General features: G+C 30.2%; 1 long non-coding RNA gene across 1 annotated transcript; it reads left to right on the forward strand.

Annotated features, from left to right (window-relative positions):
* Positions 1–8,221: 8,221 nt before the first annotated feature.
* Positions 8,222–11,421, forward strand: LOC127263897 (uncharacterized). Its single transcript, XR_007841560.1, has 6 exons — positions 8,222–8,443; positions 8,680–10,078; positions 10,169–10,501; positions 10,611–10,680; positions 10,760–10,825; positions 10,930–11,421. It is a non-coding gene; the product is annotated as an uncharacterized LOC127263897 (long non-coding RNA).
* The last annotated feature ends 10,846 nt before the right edge of the window (positions 11,422–22,267 follow it).

Here is a 22,267-nt window from a genome sequence, read left to right on the forward strand (position 1 = left end):
GCTATGTTAAATTTAAGTGCGACAATCAATGTCATGACATAATCTATTTATATTTTTTTGAATCTTGTGCTGCTAAAGAAGATTGGGATTATAATTCAATTTGCTAATAGAAATCATACATATCCTGAAGGAACTATAAAGGATGTCCTTGTCCAAGTCAATGTAATTTTTCAAGTCGACTTTTATATTTTGAATATGCATGATAAACATTCACTCAATCTATCACCATTCATGTTAGGGAGACCTTTTATGTGCACGAAGGGTACTAAAATTGATGTGAAGCATAATAATTTGATGATGAAATTTGGTGGGAAAAATAATTGAATTTAAAAAATTTTATTCGATTGAACATCCTTCGGATTCTCACTCTATTTTCCCGTTAGATGTCATTGATTTTTAAGTGCAAGGTGTTTTTGAGTAGAGAGGCAATGATACTCAAGAAGTGGATTAATACCAGTATGCACTTGTTCTGATATTTTTTTCCCAAGACTAATATAATTTAGAACTAAATCCTCTACCGAATAACTTGAAGTATTCTCATTTGGGAGACGGTGAGATATTACCCATGACCATTTCATCGACAATGATGAAAGCCAAGGGGGCCAAGTTGAAGAGCGATGCAAGGTATTACATGTGGAATGGCCCGTTCAAAGATAGAGAAAAAGTTTGGTTTGATGGCTCTTGAGGACCCTTCGTCCTAAATTCTTAATAAATAATGTCTAGCCAAAGATGTCAAAGAAATGCGTTCCCAATTTTTTTTCCGTTCTTTTGTTTTGTTTTTTTTATTGTGTGTTTAGTGTATTTATTTATTTGTCTCTATTTTCCATAGATAATGGTGATTACAACATGTCCGGACTATATTTTGAGTGCTTAACAATGGCAGTCCAGAAGGTGACGCAACTTTAGGTGTGAATGACTATAGAAAGCGGTCAGATATAGTAAAAAAATTGTGGTTGTAGACCCTGAGTAGTTATCACAATTATTTATACTCTTTTACTGGTGAGTTTCCAGGTCGAACACAGGAATTTTAAGTCATCAATTTTAAAATCAAGTATAAATTTTTTGAAAGCGGCGGGATAATGCAGTAAAAGGCCCGCTTTGCAGCAGATCAAAGTTTTAATTCTAAGGATAGCGGTAAAGTGTTGCGGAGGCAAGCGGCGTGGAGGTGAGCGGTGAAGTGTCAGTGGGGGACGAACGGATGGGATATGAGCGAGTGCCACAATGAATGTAATTATATTTATATATATAGTGAATGGTAAAGAGTGAAGAAGATGTGTTGTGTCTGAACTATGTGTTACTTAATGGCTAGGTTTTCCTGGATGAAATTAGCGAGTGGTGATGGTGTTTAAATGGACATATATGTGTAATACGGAAGCGGGAGAAGGAAATGATGTAAATATATAAAACAAATTATAGAGAATTCTTATCACCGGTATCTGACCTTAAGGGATTTACAACAAGACTTCAATGACACCTAGAATCGGAATATTATAAAAAAGAAACCCTACTGCCACTAGGAATTTCTGTAACCTAATAGACTACCGCCTATGCCCCATTAATTATCCCAAATTCTGCCTCATTAGTGGCTTTACCCTTATGTTACCTCTTTTTAATCAAAATTGAATTCAAACCAGCAGTTAAACAGGTCGACAAGGCTCCCGCGTACTTAACTACATTGAACTACCTTGAAAATGCTTGTGGCAAAAGACAAGGCTTGGATAATCAATTCTTCTTGTAATCTAACCCAGTGAAGTGAAATTCTTTAAAATCAGAGTTTATATAAGTGTGAAAAAAAATGTGAAAGAGTAGAGATGAAGATTTCAATGATATTTCATTACTTTCTAATAAAGTTGGAATTTCTAATTCTACAAAACTGTAAATGAAAGCAATAAACTACATTTCGTAAGCAGTAAAGTATTGGCCAAGGGAGAAGGGGAATCTCCACTTCCTTGGCCATTCCTGTGAAGAATTCCCTTACAGGGTTGGAGCTCTCGGAGTACAGGAAGACAGCTAGAATGCACAGAAAATTAATCTTTATTATACTCCTGTCGAAGCATATCTACATACAGATATCTGGCCCTATTTATATTAGGTAGAAGTAGCGGTTACAAGCAATTATAAGGTGGTTTTAACCGCTAGGCAGTTAGGCAGTTGATGACAGTTATTCTCTTGAGGCAGTTGTTGGCCATAACTCCTAGTGTGCTTGCTCTACTTGTATGGATTTGTAAGGGCTCAGATCTTCCTCGCTTGCTGGATGGCTGGAGGGCATCAGCGCAGCTAGGTGGGCTTCCTTGTGCTGGCTGGTAATGGAAGGGTTGTACCACTGCAGTTGGGTCACTTAGTCAATATTTGAGTTGGGCTGTTGCCACTCTGCAGCAGTGGGTGTCTGGGCCGTCGCTTGCGAGCGGAAGAGACTGCCGTTTGTGAGCGGTGGAAGCTACCGCTTGCCTCTCTTCCCTTAGTTTTCTGGGTGATGTAATCGCCGCTTGCGAGTGGAGGTGGCTGTCGCTTGTGGCATCTGTCTTAGCTTTTCTGGCACCAAGACACCGCTTAAAAGGGCAAAAATCGTTAATAATCTCAACAAACCAACTCCGGATCATGCCAAGTGATATAGATCAATAAAGTATGCCAATAACAAGTTATTGTGATGGTTTCTATACAGAAATTCAAGTAATATGTAGTTTTGTCAAACAAATAATATGTTTATATTTGGAGTCATCAGGGAACTTATGTTGTCCTTCACCTTTTATAGTTTTTTATATGCATTCATATTGCAGACAATATGCATGGTAGGTGTGGGGGAGAATATCCATTGTTTGCCTAGTTGCATAAATGAATTTGTATGGTATAGACTTGTCTGTATTTTAAAAAGATATTTGTTCATTGAAAGATGATTTTGTAGCTAAAACTCTTTTGATATGAAATATAAATTTCTAGCAAAAGAATTTTATCGAAAAAATTAATTTTGTAGTACATATTTTATATTTGGTGACAAAATTAATTTTTGTTGCTAAATAACATGTTTACACTACAAAAATATTTTATAGTTAAAAATATTGTAGGTTTTAGATTTTTTTTTTTTTTTTTTTTGTGAATGGTGAAGTTGTAATTTGCATTTTTTGTTCTTGAGAAAAGAAAGAATCTAGAAAAAGCCAAAAACAAAGTGGCATGAACTTTTATTGCTTTATTGAAAAATTGGTTATTTTGATGTTCATATGTTGGCCGTTGGATGTATTACGAAGGGGCGCTTCCAATTAAGCACCCCCCACTTCAGCATTTATTATTATTATATATATATATATATAAAGTCTTTTGACATCAAGCGTCGCACACTGCGAGTATGTATGTCTTCATGCCGGTTGGAGTGGGCCAAGTATGTCTTCTTTATTATTTAAAAATATTAAAATTATATATATTATATTTATAATAATTTTTTTGATTTAAAGATTATATTTAAACATAAATTTAAATGCAAATCTATGTGACTTAATTAAAATAACAGACAATACATATAATAAATGAAAATATATAAAAAAAGTACTAATAAATTTGAAAGCAAACCTAAGAAAAAATTTGCGTGCCAACTTTTGTTCCAATCCTTCTTCAAATTCAGTCAGATGATCACATTTGGCCATTAACATTATGAAGCATATCTATCTTCTTTGAAATAAGTTCTATTTGTTTAGCTTCCCAATCAATATTTTTTGTCACTTTGTCCAACCATTTAGCTTTCAGAAGTGCTTGTATTTTCTCAGATTGTTGCTTAAAACTTTGTTCCTTCACTGTTGTCATATGTTCCATACTTGAGTTAAATATACTATTTTTTTGTAAAATTTTCCATAATTTTCAGTAGAACATAAATTGAATGCCCCTCGTTTTTCACTTGTTTCTCCCTCTTCTTATTTGCTTTTATACCAGAGGAGGAGTAGGAGGAGTTGGGTCATCCACATCAATGTATGGTGTCGCCGGACACGAACTTGAGTAACAACCGTCTTCACTTGTTTTTGTTTGCTTTGAACTTCCACCACTATTATGAGATGATTTGCAGTAATTGGTCTTCCATTTGGGCTCATTTCTGAGTATATACCAAGCATCTTTGTGGATAAAGTCTTTGCTCTTACCGTCATTTGAATATATCTTCTTTGCTGCATTGAGGATATCCGTACTTGATTGTTCATTGCGTATTTTTCGATTAGTCTCCTCATAACACCCAACAAACTTTTGCACGGACTTACATATCTTACTCAACAATTTTTACATTAACACCTCTTCTTGTTGCACTTTCAGGTTTGTTCTCCATGAAATACAATATGGTTCTTTTCCAGAAAGTACTACTTTGTTGTCAGTTTTGGTTACAGTATCTTTACTAGTGTTCAACCATCCTAATTAGAAGTTCATCTTCGTTCCAACTCCACACCTTCCTCGTATCTTTATTTTTTGTATTGTTAGGCACATCATCATCTATTAAATTGATGGATATGCGATATCGTGGGGTGTCCACTGCTTCAGTGGCTTCAATCATGAATTGAGAAGATGATGAACTTCCGAATGCTTGAAAGTTTAGAGGATAGAAATTTGGAGGAATGTGATAATATGGTGGACGATTGAATGGTTGAAATGGGACATTAGATGTAGGGAACATGGGTTGATTTCCTTACATGTTGATAAAACTTGGAAATCAAAAATAATTATGGAGATCTTGAGAGTTGGAAGAATTTTGAGAGTTGGAATCCGTTCGTGGGAAATTTAGAAGAAAATATAGATAGAATAAAATGAAGAGAAAAAAATATAAAGAGATGGTGTAGAGGATATAAAGTGAGAATGTAGTGTATTTATAATAAACATTGCATCGACTATATTCTCCAACGACTATATTCTCAACGACTATATTCCCAATGACTATATTCCCCAATGGCTAGTTTTTATTTATATATGTAACCAATTCACATACACACAATTCTTATACACAATAGTTCAACCTTTCATATCTTAAAACACATTTATTTTCTCTCAAAAAATGTCAACCCCATCCTTATCTCTGTCCGATTCATCCGACGAAGAGTTGGAAAATATGTGTCAATTGGAAGAAACATATGCTCGATTGTATAAAGAGATTGAGCACATCAACAATGAAGATGAGGGAAGCTAATGGCGTCGACGGAGAGCATACATAGAGAGGAATCTTGGAGATGATCATACTCGATTATTCAATGATTACATTTCTGATAACCCTGCGCATCCAAGTTCTTATTTTCGTCGTAGGTTCCGAATGAGAAAACATGTCTTTCTTCGCATCATAGATCTGCTCTCCAATAAAATGGAGTTCTTTCAGCAACGACGTGATGCTACAAGAAGAGATGGATTGTTAGCATTACAAAAATGCACAACAACAATATGTGTATTGGCATATGGCACAACAACAATATGTGTATTGGCATATGGCACAACTACTGACATGGTTGACGAATATCTTTGTCTTAGAGAGAGCACTACAAGGGCATATCTTAAGCAATTTTTTGAAATGATATGTTCTCTATTTGGTGAGGAATACCTACGAAGACCAAATTCAGATGATATACAACTATTATTATTTGTGCAGAGACACGTGGTTTTCCAGGCATGCTAGGAAGTATTGATTGTAAGCACTGTGAATGGGAAAATTGTCCGACTGCTTGGAAAGGGCAATTCGAATGTAGAGATCATGGAAAACCTACAGTTATATTGGAAGCTATAGCAGCATACGATTTGTAGATTTTACATGCATATTTTAGCACACCAGGTACATGCAATGAAATTAATGTATTTCATCGATCTCCAGTATTTAACAACATTTTGATTGTCAGAGCTCTAGAGGTTGATTGTGATGGAATTCACCCTCCATAGGCAATCTTTGTTCAATCAATTTGTCTATCTCAAGATTATAAAGCACAATTATTTGCGGAACATCAAGAAGCGGTTCGAAAATATGTGAAGCGTGAATTTGGTAGCTTGGTTTGCCTTCATTAAAGCTCTATCACTTATTTGGGATATCAATTTACTATGTAAAATAATGAGAGCATGCATCATATTACATAATATGATTGTAGAAGATAAAAGGGACACTTATCTGGATTATTACGATACATCTCAATATGATCAAGTGGAGACGAATGATAACTCGAATTGGTCATACAACAATACGAGATATGCAACTATGGATCAATACCTACCGAATAGAAGCCGACTAGGGGCTAGGGAAACACAGCAACAGCTCAAAGCGGATTTAGTTGAACATATTTGAGAGAAGTTTGGCCAATCGGCTAATTAATTTATTTGAAAATTATATTGCAATATTATGTATTTTTTGTTAAACTTAAATTTTTAATTATTATGTGAGTGTGAAATTATTGTTTTTATTATTTTGTTTATTCGTGCTAAATAATATTATTTTATTTTTATTAAATATTATAAGGATAAAATATGATGAAAACTTATAATATTATTTTCTAAATGTATACAATATTTAATGAGGTGGAAAAAATAGAGATTTTAAAGGGTTCTTTGATGTGAATGTAAAATTTAATTGGTATTCTTCGTGACGTGAAAGAAAGAGAAGCTAATGTGGCACAACAAAAGAACGAGAAGAAAATCTGGGTGGGATTCTGCATTGTGGATGGCCTTAATTGATCATTCCTCCATACGGAGGAGAAAAATAAAATGCATGTGAATGAAAGAATAGAAAGAATAGAAATTTAGGTGTAATTGTCTAATGTGTGACACATGAAATTTAAATATTATAAAATGAGCTTGAAATATATTTTTATTATTATTATTTATTTTAGCGGCAAACTTGTCTATTTTTTTTTTTATTCTTTATTTTTTTTCTTGTATTTTCTTTTCTTTTTTGTTTTTTTTTATTTTTTTTGCAATGTATTTTTCTTTCTTCCTTTATTTTATGAAAATTGATCTTATTTTTCTCGGGGTTATGCTAAATTTTGACAATTTTTTCTTGCTTTTCTGTCTTATTTACCTTATTTATTGTTCATATATCATATTATAACCGGATATTGTTTTGAGTCGATCGAAAAATTCACATTTTTCACGCTTCCAACACGTCTACCAAACACAGACTGTGAAAGCGAAATTTCAGATAATATTTTTATAATTTTCAATAATTTGACAATGAAAATATTAAAATATAAAAATACTAAAATAAAAAGTCCTTTGAATTTCGACGGTGACATTACCTACCCGTTGGGTCAAGAGTAAGGACTATTAATCGTTTGGACCCTACAAAGGAGTCACAGCCACCTCTACCTTATTAATGCTTTAATTATCAATTGGCCTACCAAATCAATCCCAACACGTCTCTATTCAAATACATCTCCAAATTGACCGTCACTCTTGTAGAGTTTCGCCTAGAAATTTCCACGTGACTCACGAGTAGAGCATAACTTTCTATATATTATAACCCAAAATAACATAACACAAATCAACACAAGGTTTTCGATTCAAATATCAATATTATTTATTGTATTTTAAAAATAGCAAAATTTAAAATATTTTTTCATTTGATAATACAAAATATTTAATACTTCATTCATCTTAAATAAACGTACCTTTTTTAATTTTTCCTTTAGATTAAAAATTAATAATATGTTATCGATAGTAGAAGTATTATAAAATGATTGTGATATTTTTGTCCTTTGTACTTTATTTATATATATAATAGTATATTTAAAAATTTATATAAAAATTAAAAATATTTTTATATTAGTATATAATTATTTTTACTACAATAGAAAAATGATCATTTTAAATAGAACAGCCAAAAATGATAAAAATAAGACTGTTAGGACCGAGGGAGTTTAATATTAGGGTAAAAATTAGGAAAAATTACAAAAATTACTCATTATGTGGGTCCAATTATCATTTTTGGACACGTATTCTTCAGTTTCACAAAAGTATGACAATATCTCTTTGCCCAACCTTATTTTTGTCCTCCAGCGCCAAAAAATATCATGTGCGCTTACGTGGACCGGCCATTACGGATGTGTACCCTGCCGATGCTGACATGTGAAATGATGTGCCTCTATCGGTGGCGAGTGACGTGGCGGGTTTTTAAAAAGAAAATTAAAAAAAATGATTAATGTTTTTAAAATCCAATTTGGCCCAATTGGAGCAAATTGGAATATTAAATGACAAATTTACTACAAAGACTCCACTCCGATCGATCCATCCCTCCCATTCGATCCACATAAATCAATATTTTCTTATTTTATTTTCGAAATCCCCCAAGAACCCTAAGTCCTCCGTCGATTCACAGTTCTGTTCACTGTCGTGGCACTCGCCGTAAGGCAAAGAAACCCAGAAAGAAAGACCTACATTACACCATTTTGTAGGTAGTGAGTTCTGGTGTGAGAACTCCTGATCGAGCAATCGCGAGAAATGACCATACAATCCAGTAATGTTCGTCTTTTTTTTACTTTCATATTTATAGTTGAATGGGGTTAAAAATATGTGTGCATCATAGCCTTCTTCGTGCTTTGCATGCCATGATATCGTGTATTTAATTTTGTCTCTTTCAGTGAAAAGAATACTCAAATAAATTTGTTTTCTATTGTGGTCTCAAACGTAAAGTTTTACAATTCAAAACAGTTGTATTTTGTGTTATTTTAAGACCTTCTTGCGATGTTATAGGCGATGGGCTACCTACACACATCAAAGTGATAGTGACATTATGTTATGAAGGCCAGATGTTCTTAACTCCTACAGCAAAATACGTGAGGGAGCAAGAAGACATTGTTTGACCCCACCAAGATAAATTGTCTTGATATATCTTGTCTACTTAAGTATGCATCAATTGTGGTGTTTCAAAAAATAATAGGCTGAATTTTTATGTTTTTAGAGATGAGAGGTTTAGTTTAGTTGTAGAAGATTAGAGTCTTAGGCAAGCAATAATAGAAAAGTTAACGGAAAATGATAGGGAATTTGTAGTATTTGTAAATATAAGGGAGGGGATAAATAGTGATGATGTCTCCGAGTCAGATAGTGATTATATTGAGTCAGAATCCGATGACTATAATGGTATCATGTTTGATGAATTTGTTGAGATAGTAGATGGGTTGGAAGTACATGAAAAAGTTGTAGTTGATGAAGTGTCTGAATCTGATAGTGATTTCCTCATGAGTTCACAGTCTGATGAAAGTCATGATTTCTTGTTTGATGAGTATGTTGGCGACGTGTCCGAAGAGAGTAATGATGAGTTGGGAGGGGAGTAGGAATTAGTTAGGAAATGTGGAATAGAGGTAAAAGGGGCAGGGCAAAGGGATAAGCTGGGTGAAATGGAGGAGGTTGAGTGTGAGGGTGACGCAGAAAACAAGTCCGAGGAGGATATGTTGGAGACGGAAAATGAGCTTGAGCATTTGATGGAGCCGGACAAGGAGGGCAAAAAAGAGAAGTCATTTCCTAGCTTCCAAGAAATTGATTTATTTAAACAAAAAATTGAAATTGGTATGGCTTTCTCGAGTAGGGATAAGCTTAAGGACAATGTGAACTCTTACGTTGTTGTGAACATAAGGCAGGTTAATTTCACAAAAGTGGACAATAAAAGGTTGTACAATGTTTGTGGAGACAATAACTGCAATTGGAAAATTCATGCATGTGTGATGGACGATGACATTGGTTTCGAAATATCTATTTTTCATGATAAGCATACTTGCGAATAGAGGTTTAAGGTGTCCAGCATGAAAAAAAAAATGATTAAGTGTGAAGTACGCGAAGAAATTCAAGTCAGACCCAGAAAATAGCAGTCAAAGATTTTAGAGTCCATGTAATAAATGAACTACTGGTAAATATATCAAAGGATATAGCCTATAGGACTAAGAAAAGGGCATTGAAAAAATTGGAAGGAGATGCGACACAAAAACATGGTTGGAATTGGGATTATGCACATGCAATTAGGCAAACTAATCCTCGATCGACAATGGTGCTAGGGGCAGAAGTGGATAGTGATGACTTTACTTAGCAGCTTGTAACAAATGAAGGGCCCTCCAAAAAGAATGCGCATACGAACGTGGGTAGCCGACCAAGATAGAGTGTAAGTGGTTTTTTTGCATACCATTCCGATGAAAGTTTCCTCATCATTTGCTATTTTGATTTTGACTTTTTTTTCCATTTGTTAATGCAGGAACGTGTCCAAAGCAAGGAAAATGCACCTCCCAAACTGCTGGGAATACAGTACTGGACAAGAAGCCACTTTCGAGTATCCGTGTAGAATGACTTCAATACATGAAAGTACACCCGTAAGAAATGTTTATAATTTTCCAATGGGGAAGTTACATTGTTGATTTCTATATTTTATACACTTTCGCATAGTCATCGCAAATTGTTCTGCAAACGTACCGAGGGACAATTCAAATTGGTAACACAAGAGTCTACTGCCAACATAGATGGGAACAATGTTGACAAACCTGTAACACGAAAAGGGAAGGGACTTTTAATGTTGTCCTCAAGGCAAAGCGTAAGAACTTTTATCTAAACACATTTCTTTGAAATATAATTACTTTGAACCAACTATTTCATTCTCTTTTGCATGTACTAAATATTAATGTTCATGTGAGAAATATCAGGACACGCGATGCATTGCTCAGATGAGAGAAACAATCTATTGAAAGTGGTCCAAATCCAGCAATGGTGGTGGTATAAATGTCTAGCCAAATCTTTTGTTTATATGCAATGAACCAAATACTAAAGATTAGTGTTTATTCTACTTCTGCAGTAGTCTCCGAAGGGCAAGGCAAAAAGTTTTGGCGAGCAGCTCACATCAATATAAACAAGACGAAGCGTGAGTACTCTTTCAATATCTGCAAATTTTGAACACCATTTTGCATACCTACAGTTGTCATTTTATCAGGATGTAAACACCACAAATCTTGTTTTGCTTTACAGACACAACACGGTAGCAAAGACTTGGTCAGAAATATTGATAGCACAAAGACAAAACCACCAACAATGTTTTAGCAGGTTGAAATGTCCCGACCTCAACAGATTAGATGCTCCAAACTATGATGGTGTTCCTTTGTTTGAGCTTCCAGTGTATGTCCATCAACAACAATTGACATGGCTTGTTGAAGAGAATAGGGAATACAACAAGCGATATGGAATATGGATGGGAGCAACGGCAATGCGATCAACCAAACAAAATAAATGATGTGTGTTTCAATTTGTGTGATTGGGTGGGTACGTAATTGTGGATTGAAATGAATAGCGTTAAATGTTGTTGGATTGTGTGGTCCTCGTGTTTTTTGATCGGGTGTGGTTTCACTCAAATTAGGTTAGACTAGATGCTTCAGTATCGTATCTATTTAGAACATGTTTTGTACTTGGTGTCCTATTTTGTAACATATATTATTGACACTAATGAGTCATGTTACTTTCTTAACCAGGAAATGTCAATGCCGAGTCATTTGTCATTATCGATATTACTAATTGGAAATACAAAATGTTACTACCTAAAACGGTGGTGCCAATTCAAAATACAAAACATGCCTTGCTAACGATGTTACTACTGCTACAGCTAATTCAAAATACAAAATATTATGCCCTAACGATAGTATCAATTCAAGTGACTAAACCGAATAAACAAACAACTACCTTCGATCATCTATTTCAAAGCATTCATGGACATAAATATTTTATGCAATAAAAACACATGGGATAACAAGAATAATGCAACATACAACAACAAAAAATTTCAATTTTTTAAGTTGTAGCTTCAAAGTCATAATTTCGGCCTCTCGATCATTCAACTTCTTCAACAACCCCGGGATAATAGTCTTAGCTCGAGGACACATAGGAGGATCCTTCCACTGGAAAAAAACGCACCCGTAGCATGTTTCTCTCTACATATGTTTCACAGGTAATGTAATGAGTGTTCGTCTTGTACTATATTGTCGATGAAAAGAATCACGTTGTCTCACAAATGTTTTGATCTCCATCAGTGAAGGAGGTGGCGGTACATAGCGGCGGTTGATGAGATCAGAGATTTACAGATCGATTAAGGGATTAGGCTTCTAAGGTATCTATTGGGAGGGATGGATTGACCGGAGTGGAGTATTTGTGGTAAATTTGTTGTTTATTCCAATTTGGTCCAATCGGGCCAAATTAGAATTAAATAATTAATTGAATTATTTTATTTTTTAAAAAAACCCGTCACATCACTTGTCGCCAACAGAGTCATATCATCTCACATGTCAGCACCGGCAGGGTACAAGTCCGTAGCTGCAGGTCCACGTAAGCGCACGTGACCGGGACATGACATTTTCCAGCACTGGAGGATAAAAATAAAATCCGCGAAAGAGATATTGTCCTACTTTGTGAAACTGAAAATACGTGTCTAATTGGGCGCACTTAATGGACAATTTTTGCAATTTTCCTAAAAATTATGTAAAAAAATCAATAAAACAGTTAACATGATTCTTTAAAGAAAAGGAAAAAAAATACATATATCAATAATAGAATAATGATAGTTACAACCATATGGAAACGATGTAAATAAATATTTACACAGTTAGGGTGTCAATTTGTGTTTTTTGGTCATATTTGTGTCGGGTTAAGTTATCAGTATGCCAAAAAATCTGCCAAGCCGAATACGATTCGAACTTGATTGTCAATCCTAAATTTTAACACAATATGAATATTTTGGGTCAAAGTTCAAGTCAATCTAATTTTATTTCAAGTCACCTCGTAATTGAAACCAATCAGAAGAGTCTGATACGAAATAGACAGAAAGCCTGAAATTTTAAAATTTATCTAAAAAAGCTAATATAAAACAAATCCGAAAATGTGATTTTTTTTATAATAAGTATATTGATTTTTTATATTATTTTATTTTGTAATATATTATAATTTGAGATAAATATATAATATTTTTAATTATAAAATCAAGTTAAAATCAAGTAAAATTTGGATTTCAGAGTATCCGATTACCTAATTTCTATATTTTGGTGTATTAAGTCAACTTGAAACTCGGCTTGATCCGATCTTTTTTTTTTTTTTTTTGTTCAAGTTAATCTGATTATTTAGTAACCTGAAACACCGAACTTGAATCTGAAATTAAATTTTTCGGTTGAACGTGTTCGATTTTTCGATTCGGGCTTAATTTTAAAACCCTTATACACAGTATACATTGTCCGTACCCACATTTTGTATAGGGCTTGTGCATTGGTGCTTTCATATCGTGTTTGTATCAAGTTGAGATGTGAGTATAACAAAAAATCAGTTAACAATGAAAAATTTAACATGAAATTTGAAATTTAAATTTACAAAAAAATAATAAATTATCAAATAAATATTAGAAAATCAATAAAGAAGACACTGCAACAGATCGGTGAAGAAGTTCGAAGAAAAACAATGCCGAGAAGAAGCAATTCCGAAAAAATTCGAAGACGAACCATGCCGAAGAAGAAGAAGAAGAAAAGGTTCGATGAACAGCATTAATAGTGGAGAATTGGTGCAATCATTGACTTGGGATGCCCCGAAGAGATTTGGGTGTGTTTGTTTGGGGGTTTGGATTTTGGATTGGGATTTGAATAGTAAAATTTTTGAATTTGAATAGTTGTATGATGTGATATAAATAGGGTTTGATGTGATGTTTTGAATGTAAAATTGATTTTTAGTATAATATAAAAAATGAAAAATAGGTATTTGATTTGATGTTTTTGGGGAAAAAAATTGGATGAATAGTGGAAATCCTCCAAAATCCTTCAAACAAACACACCCAAAGAGGGTTCAAATTGATTTTGAATGTGATTTTGGATACTTTCAAATTCAAACTTAGAGTTTGTATTTGTTTGACACTTTGTCATTATAGAATTTGAACATACTAGCGGAATGCCCGTGCTGCGCACGGTGAAATCAACGAAAAAAATTATAATCATATTTTTTTGTTTAATAGTAATTTCTTTATATATTATATATATTTTTAATCAATATAAAAAAATAAAATAATATCAATGAATGATACTATCTCCGTCCAATTATGAAGTAAATATTTAATTCTGTAGCATTTTACTTTTATTTCTTAATTGAATATAAGATTATAATATAATAGTAGTATTATTTAAAATAATTTTGAATGCACGATAAATTACATGAATGCAATATATTACTAACCTATACAATATAGATTTTTAAAAAAAATACATAAATATGATAAATATATTTAATATATTATTACCTTGATCAACAATATTATCTCCGATCACCAAATTTGTATTTTCTTGTTGATGTTCTTCAACTGAAAGTGGTACAATATTTTCATCTAATAAGAATAGAAATATTTATTATCTGTATAATAAGTAGAAAGTAATAAATAATAATTGATAACGTAATTCATACCATGTTGTCTCCGATTGTGTGATTATGGATTTGTACCACGAGTTCGTCTTTGAACCCTCGTGCTTCTGTGGATTATCATTTGTACCTGTAAATATATATACAACATATTATTAACTTATACAATATAGATTTTAATTAAAAATACTATTTTGAAATTAATAATCTAATAAAAAAAATGAAAAAATTATACATACGACATAATAAATAAAATATTATTTTAATGCATAACACATTATTAATTCATACTATTTTCCCTTCGATTGAGTGATTGTCGATTTGAACCACGCGTTCGTCTTTGTCCCCTCCCGCTTCTTTGTGGATTAGGATATAAAATACTTTCATTCGTAATGTTATAAGCAGCACAAATTGAATGAAATTCCGAATCAATATTCTGAACAATAGCTCTCAGTTCAGAATGTCTGGTCCTATTGTTTTGTTTCATTCGTATTTGTCTTCGACATCTCAACCGAGCAAGTTTTTTCAAAACTTGATTGTTATCCATCTATTCAAAATAAAATTAAAATTAAAATTAATAAAAATAATATATATTGTAGGAAGAAGATAAATATTTGTTACAGATAACTCACCCATGAAAATTTATTAAATATTAAATATAGATGAAATATTCTTTCAAAAAAATTCCTACTGTGGATTGTAAAAAAATATTAGGTTAGAGATTATTCTTTCTACAAATTGATTGTTATTCATCTATTCAAAATAAAATTAAAATTAAAATTAATAAAAATAATATATATTATAGGTACAAGATAAATATTTGTTACCAAATTAGATAACTCATCCATGAAAATTTATTAAATATTAAATATAGAAAAATATTCTTTAAAAATCATACTGTGGATTGTAAAAAAAATATTGGGTTATTCTTTCTACAAATTGATTGTTATCCATCTAGTCAAAATAAAATTAAAATTAAAATTAATAAAAAAAAATAATATAATGTAGGAAGAAGATAAATATTTGTTACAAAATTAGATAACTCATCCATGAATATATTAAATATTAAATATAGATAAAATATTCTTTAAAAAAATTCCTACTACTGTGGATTGTAAAAAAATACTGGATTAGAGATTATTCTTGGTTGTTATCCATCTATTCAAAATAAAATTAAAATTAAAATTAATAAAAATAGTATATATTGTAGGAAGAAGATAAATATTTGTTACCAAATTTGATAACTCATCATGAAAATTTATTAAATATTAAATATAGATGAAATTTTCTTTAAAAAAATTCCTATGGTGGATGGTAAAAAAATATTGGATTAGGGATTATTCTTTCTAAAAATTATTTATTGAAAAACTTAAATTATACAAAAATTTATTGGAGCCCTAAATTAAATTTAAAAAAAAAAAAAAAAACAACAACAACATGTAAAATTTATTAGAAGACGGACTTCTGCTCGTGCTCCTGATGGTAATATTTTCCGGTAGAAATTTTTTGTCTTTTCTACCGTAAAAATATATATATATATGGCTCAAAAATTATATAAAAAATCTAAAAAAATTAATTAATAAAAATGAATATGAATCAAATAAAATGGAAATATAACAACATGAGGAAAAAGTAAAAGTTTCTGTTGCTTCTGCCATAAATTAAATTTTTTTTTAAAAAAAAAAGAACAGTACCCTGTAAAACTTGCCTGAAAAAAAAAAAAAAAAAAAAAAAAAAAAGAACTTGCCTAACAAAAAAAAGAAAGTTTATATTGCTTTGCCATAAATTAAATAAAAAAAAAAAAAACACCCGGTAAAATTTGCCTTCAAGGAAAATAAAAAAAACATCCTATAAAACTTGACTAAAGAAATTTTCTTCTCCGCCGGATGGAAAAAAAAGAAAAACACCCTGTAAAATTTGCCTTAATAAATTTTCTTTTTTGGATGGCAATCTTGTTCGATAAAAGAGATAAAGTTTCAGATTTTAATTCACTATAAAAACTTCCGTGAAAAACTAATCACTTGAAAATAAACTTCCAAACAAAAATTCTGAAATCGCAGAATTTGAGAAATTTACAAAAAATGGGTCCATATTTTGAGCTCTTTTATATATATATATTATGATAAGAGATAGAAGATAAAAATATATATGCTTATTATTTATTTTATTTTTTTTTATAATTGGTGGGTTTATTAATTTAGTGTTTTTGAAGAATTTTTTTTTATAATAAATATAAAAAGTTGTCTCGATATTATAAAAAATAATAGTTTATATCAATAGTTTGATTTTTATAAAAAAATAAAATATATATATTAAAAATAATGATCAAAAATATTTTGGCCAAACAAGCCCATTATATTACTTTTTTATTTTAATTATTTTATTTTGTAATATAATATAATTTGAAATAAATAAAAGATAATGTTAATTATAAAAGCATATTAAAATCAAGTTGTGTTCGAGTTTCGGTGACGTCCGATTCATTTTTTTTCTTTTTATTCAAGTTCGAACATTCCTGATTTTTTATTTTTTATTTTTTAATTCGGAATATCCAAATCGGAACTTACAAGTTTTCAATAGTATGAATGCAATTTTTTAGATTTATATTGTTTACATTACACACTTTCACTCATTTGCCACTGTAAATTTTTTTAAAAAATATCACATCAAATACTAATTTTATATTACCTTTGAATATTAATTATTATATGAAAATATATTAAAACTCAAGGGAAAAGAGCATAAATACTTATACTCGTGTCTTATAATACTATTATAATAACGTTTGTGCAAAAACTTATACAAATATAAAGATATTTTTAATATTAAGTACAATGACACAAAAGATACATTAGACATTTAGAGCCAAATTTCCAAAAATCTCCAAAAATCCCTATCTTAACAAATACTCCCTCCATCCCAGATACCGTGTCTGTTACACTGTAAGTGTATTTTAGGAGGGATGTAATTAGTAGATAGTTAAGAATGTATTAGTGAAAATAATTATCCTATAATATAAATAATTATAAATTAAGATTAAGATAACTAATTAGTTTAATTAAAATTTTAAAAAATAAAATTTAAAAATTTAAAATGAGATTAAAGTGTGTAATCATTTTTCAAAAATAGAAAATGACATGGTATGTGGGACGAAAAGGAACGACAACATGGACATGGTACGTGGGACGGAAAGAGTATATCCTAATTTTATTATTGTGAACTACAATCCCCGTACAATTATTGTAGTATGGTTGGCCAAAATTATTTTGGTCAGTGGTCCAAATTTAAACGAATAGGATCGGCCTTCATTAATATATTATTATAATTGTTTATATATATAGGTATATTTTAATTTATTCTATATTAATTTCTAAATCAACATAGTAGTAATATTATATTTTGTAATTTTTATATTACATAAAATTTTCTGAAAATATATTTGAAAATATACAATATATATTTATTTTATACATATAAAAAATATTAAATCAAAATTTATTTATCAGTCAAATCACAATCCTTATAATATCATATATATTCTACTTACAAAAACTAAATTATTCAATATAAAAAAATTATTTTTTATAATGATCTACACTTGTCTATTTTTATTTTTTGAAAAAAAATAAATAAAACTCACTCATTACTTTTGATATATATTTTTCTATCTATAACCTTTCATAATTCTTTTACATCTAATATACACAAACACGGCGTAAATTTTTTATATATTGCACGATTTGTATAAATTAATGCAATAATATGAGATAAATAATTATTATATTAAATTATTTTTAAAAATTCAAAAGGAATTTGAACTTGTTAATTACAAATATAATTATCATTAATTATGAGTTTAAATAAATATTATTAAAATAATTCCTTAGTTTAAAAAAAATTAAATTAAAAATTAAAAATTATTAACTACCGATATAATTATCATTACTTGCGGATTTAAATGAAAATTAAAAAATATTAAATTAATTTTAAAACCATTAATATATTAAAACAAATTAGAAATTATATTGATCCATTGTTATTTTATTGATTATTATTATTATTATTATTTCTATTATTAATTTATTATTGACTCTGTAAGTGAATATCTTTAAAAATCTATATGAGAGAAATATAAATATATAAATAAAAATATTTACATTATAAAATATTATACTTCATCCGTTCACCTCTAAGGGTCATATTTAACTTTTGAGTCATTGTACGTAATATTAAAATAATTTTTATATTTGTATAATTTTGTGTATAAATGTCCTTCTATTAGTAATAAAAGTATTTTTGAAATTTTTTCTTAATTTGTATTACGTTTTGATATAATAATTAATAATTAAATATTAACATCCAAAAATAAATGGGACCCTTAGAACCGGACGAAAATATTATTATTTTTTAAGTATACATTTATTTTTATAACAACTACTATAAAATTAACTTATAAAAATGAATTACATACCTTAAACAATATGCACAGAAAGTAGTTGTAATGATCTTGAGAATTCAAAATAGTTGAATATTACCTAAAAAAAATCGAATAAAAAAATAAATATGAGAAGAAGTATATAGTATTAGAAATTAAACACTAAAATAAATTTTAAATTATTTTGTTTAAAATATTTTGCAATGTATCGAAATTTGTTAAGGATGAAAAATTATGTGTAGTATAAATAAAAAAAGAATGAAATAAATATATACAAATTTTAAAATATAATATGTATATTGATAGTAAAATGAAAGGATGACTTAAGGTTTGTTCGTTTGAAGGATTTTATCAAAATTCTTCTATTCAACCAAAAATTTTACCCCAAAAATATCAAATCAAACACCTATTTTTTATTTTTTATATTATACCAAAAATTAGTTTTACATTTAAAACATCACATCAACACCTATTTATATCATATCATACAACTATTCAAATTCAAAAGTTTTACTATTTAAATCCCAACTCAAAATCCAAATCCCCAAACAAACACACCCTAAATATATTTTGGAAATAGTACAATGGTTTGTTTGCCTAAAAATTTCTTTCTACATAATTCTCAATATACATATATATACATGTTTTGTCATCTCACAGAAATTAATATTCAATATGAAATATTATTTTTTATATTTTCGATACGATTCTTTATACTTTACATTAAAAAAAAAAAAAAATTCAAATCAAAACATTAAGCAAACAAATTCAAATGTAAGAAAAAAAAATTGAAAATATAAAAAATAAAACATGAATTCAAATTTTTTTTTTTTCTAGATCTTGTAATATTCATCTATATATAATGAACATTATAGACGTATGTATATATATATATATATAAGTAAATGATATTAGTATATAAAAAATATAAAAATAAGGTATGAAAATATAAGTATAAATTTTATGAAAATTATATACCTATAGACCGATCATGTATACAAATATAATAATAATAATAATAATAATAATAATAATAATAATAATATTTCAATATTATTTTTTTAATATTCGTCAAATAATAATCTTTACAAAATTATTACATTAGATAGTTATTTTATATTTAAAATACATAAAAATATCTATTCGTCAAATAATAATCTTTACAAAATTATTACATTAGATAGTTATTTTATATTTAAAAATTACATAAAAATATCTAATTTATTTAAAAGCAAAACTTAAGGCATATTTAATTGAGGAAACATCATATATAAAAATCGTAATTCTATTTCTAACATTTTATCAATATTTTATTTCCTAATAAAAGCTTTGGGTGTTCTTTTACACATATTTTTAATATAAATATATTATTTTTCAAATATTTTTTTAAAAAATAATAAAAATAAATATTTTAATAACTCTTTTATCACTTGCAATGTCTTTCATATATATATTTTTATAAAAATATATTACCTCCGTCCGGCTTTAAATGTCTCATTTACTTTTTGCATATTAAATTTTTAATATTAATTATTATATCAAAATATAGTACAAATTAAGAAGAAATTGCAAATGTACTTTTCATTAGTGTCTTATAATACTAATAAAATGACATTTTGTACAAAAAAAATTATATAAATATTATAGAAACAAAATGAGGGAAAAACTGTATTTCTTTATGCACCAGATAATAGAAGAATCACAAAACGTCAATGGAAGTGAAGAGAAAATGAATTATAAACTGATCTGCAACTAACTCTACTGATAAGTGGTTTATCTGTCTATAAAACGGGTTTCTAAAGATATAAAATGTATAATGTTTCTTTATTTGATAAAACGTGTTTCTCTATGTTCTTCCCCCCTCAAGATGGAAGCGGTTGAACGCCCAGCTTGGAAGAGCGGGTGTGATGTTGAGAAGAGGCCAGAGGTTTAGTCATTAAATCTGCTAACTGAGATACTGAGAGAATGTATGCTGTCCGTAAACTTCCATCAAGTACTTTATCTCTGGTGAAGTGCCAGTCCAGTTCAAAGTGTTTCGAACGGTCGTGAAAACATGGATTTGCAGCTAGAAACTGTGCTGACCTGTTATCACGGAACAAAGTTAGAGGAAAATGAACAGGAATATAGAGATCCTTTATGAGATGTGTGAGCCAAATGAGTTCACAAGTAGTATGTGCCATGCTGCGGTATTCGGCTTCAGTAGAATAACGACTGATGGAATCTTATTTCTTTGTTTTCCAGGACACAAGAGAGTGCCCAAGGAAAATACAATAACCTATAAGTGATCTTCTTGTAGATAAACATGAGGCCCAATCAGAGTCTGAAAAGCCAGATACCTTAAGGCTGGATTGTACCGGATAGAACAAGCCATAACAAGAAATCTTCTGTAAATATTGAAGAAGATGAATGGTTGCATTCAGATGATGACTTCTGGGAGCGGACACAAACTGAGATAGATGTTGCACTGCATAAGAGATGTCTGGTCGTGTCATTCCCAAGTATAAAAGTTTCCCAATTAAACTCCTGTATTTGATTCCAGAAGGTAATGGTGTTCCAGAGGTGTTGTCAAGCTTTATTCCAGCAGGAAGGGGAGTTCTTACAGTAGCTGATGCATTCACAGGAAAGAATGATAGTATATCATTAATGTACCTTTGCTGAGAGAGAAATGTACCGGATTCTGTCTTGCAAAGTTCAATCCCCAGAAAGTATGTCGCTGAACCAAGATCCTTAACAGTAAATTTTTGATGTAATGCATCCTTGAGAGAGACAATAGCATCCAAGGAGTCTCCAGTTATTAGAACATCATCAACATAGACTAGAAGTGCAGTAAATGTATTGTTGTTTTCCCTCACAAATAAGCTGTAATCATGTGGTGATTGTGTAAAACCAAGCGAGATAACAAATTTTGTGAACTCCAAATTCCACTGTCTACTAGCTTGTTTGAGCCCGTATAAACTCTTCTGCAACTTGCATACAGAATCAGGAGGAGCCTTAGAATATCCCATAGGAGGATACATGTAAATTGTTTCATCAAGAAATCCATGTAAGAAAGCATTATTAACATCTATATGATGCAAGGGCCAACATTTCGCAGTGGATAGAGCAATAAGTGTTCTGACAGTTGCAAGTTTAGCAACAGGACTGAAAGTGTGCTTGTAATCAACTCCTAAGGTTTGATTAAAACCCTTTATAACAAGCCTGGCCTTGGCCAAATCAACTGTTCCATCAGGCTTGTATTTGAGTTTATATACCCACTTCGAATGCAATGCTTTGTGGCCAGTAGGTAATGAGGAGAAAGTCCAGGTCTAGTTTCTGTCCAGAGCATCCAGCTCATTTTTCATGGCTTCAAGCCAAATATGATCATTTTTAGCCTTAAGGAAGGTAATGGGTTCTTTTATGGTGGATATATTGGAGACAAAGGCTTGGTAGGCTGAAGGGAACTTGAGTGAAGATGATGAAATAAGAGGGAAAGTATGACAGAAATTGGCACTTGGGAGA

Source organism: Andrographis paniculata, unplaced genomic scaffold (genome assembly GCF_009805555.1).
Source record: "Andrographis paniculata isolate CXL003 unplaced genomic scaffold, ASM980555v1 Contig69END, whole genome shotgun sequence".
NCBI lineage: Eukaryota > Viridiplantae > Streptophyta > Magnoliopsida > Lamiales > Acanthaceae > Andrographis > Andrographis paniculata.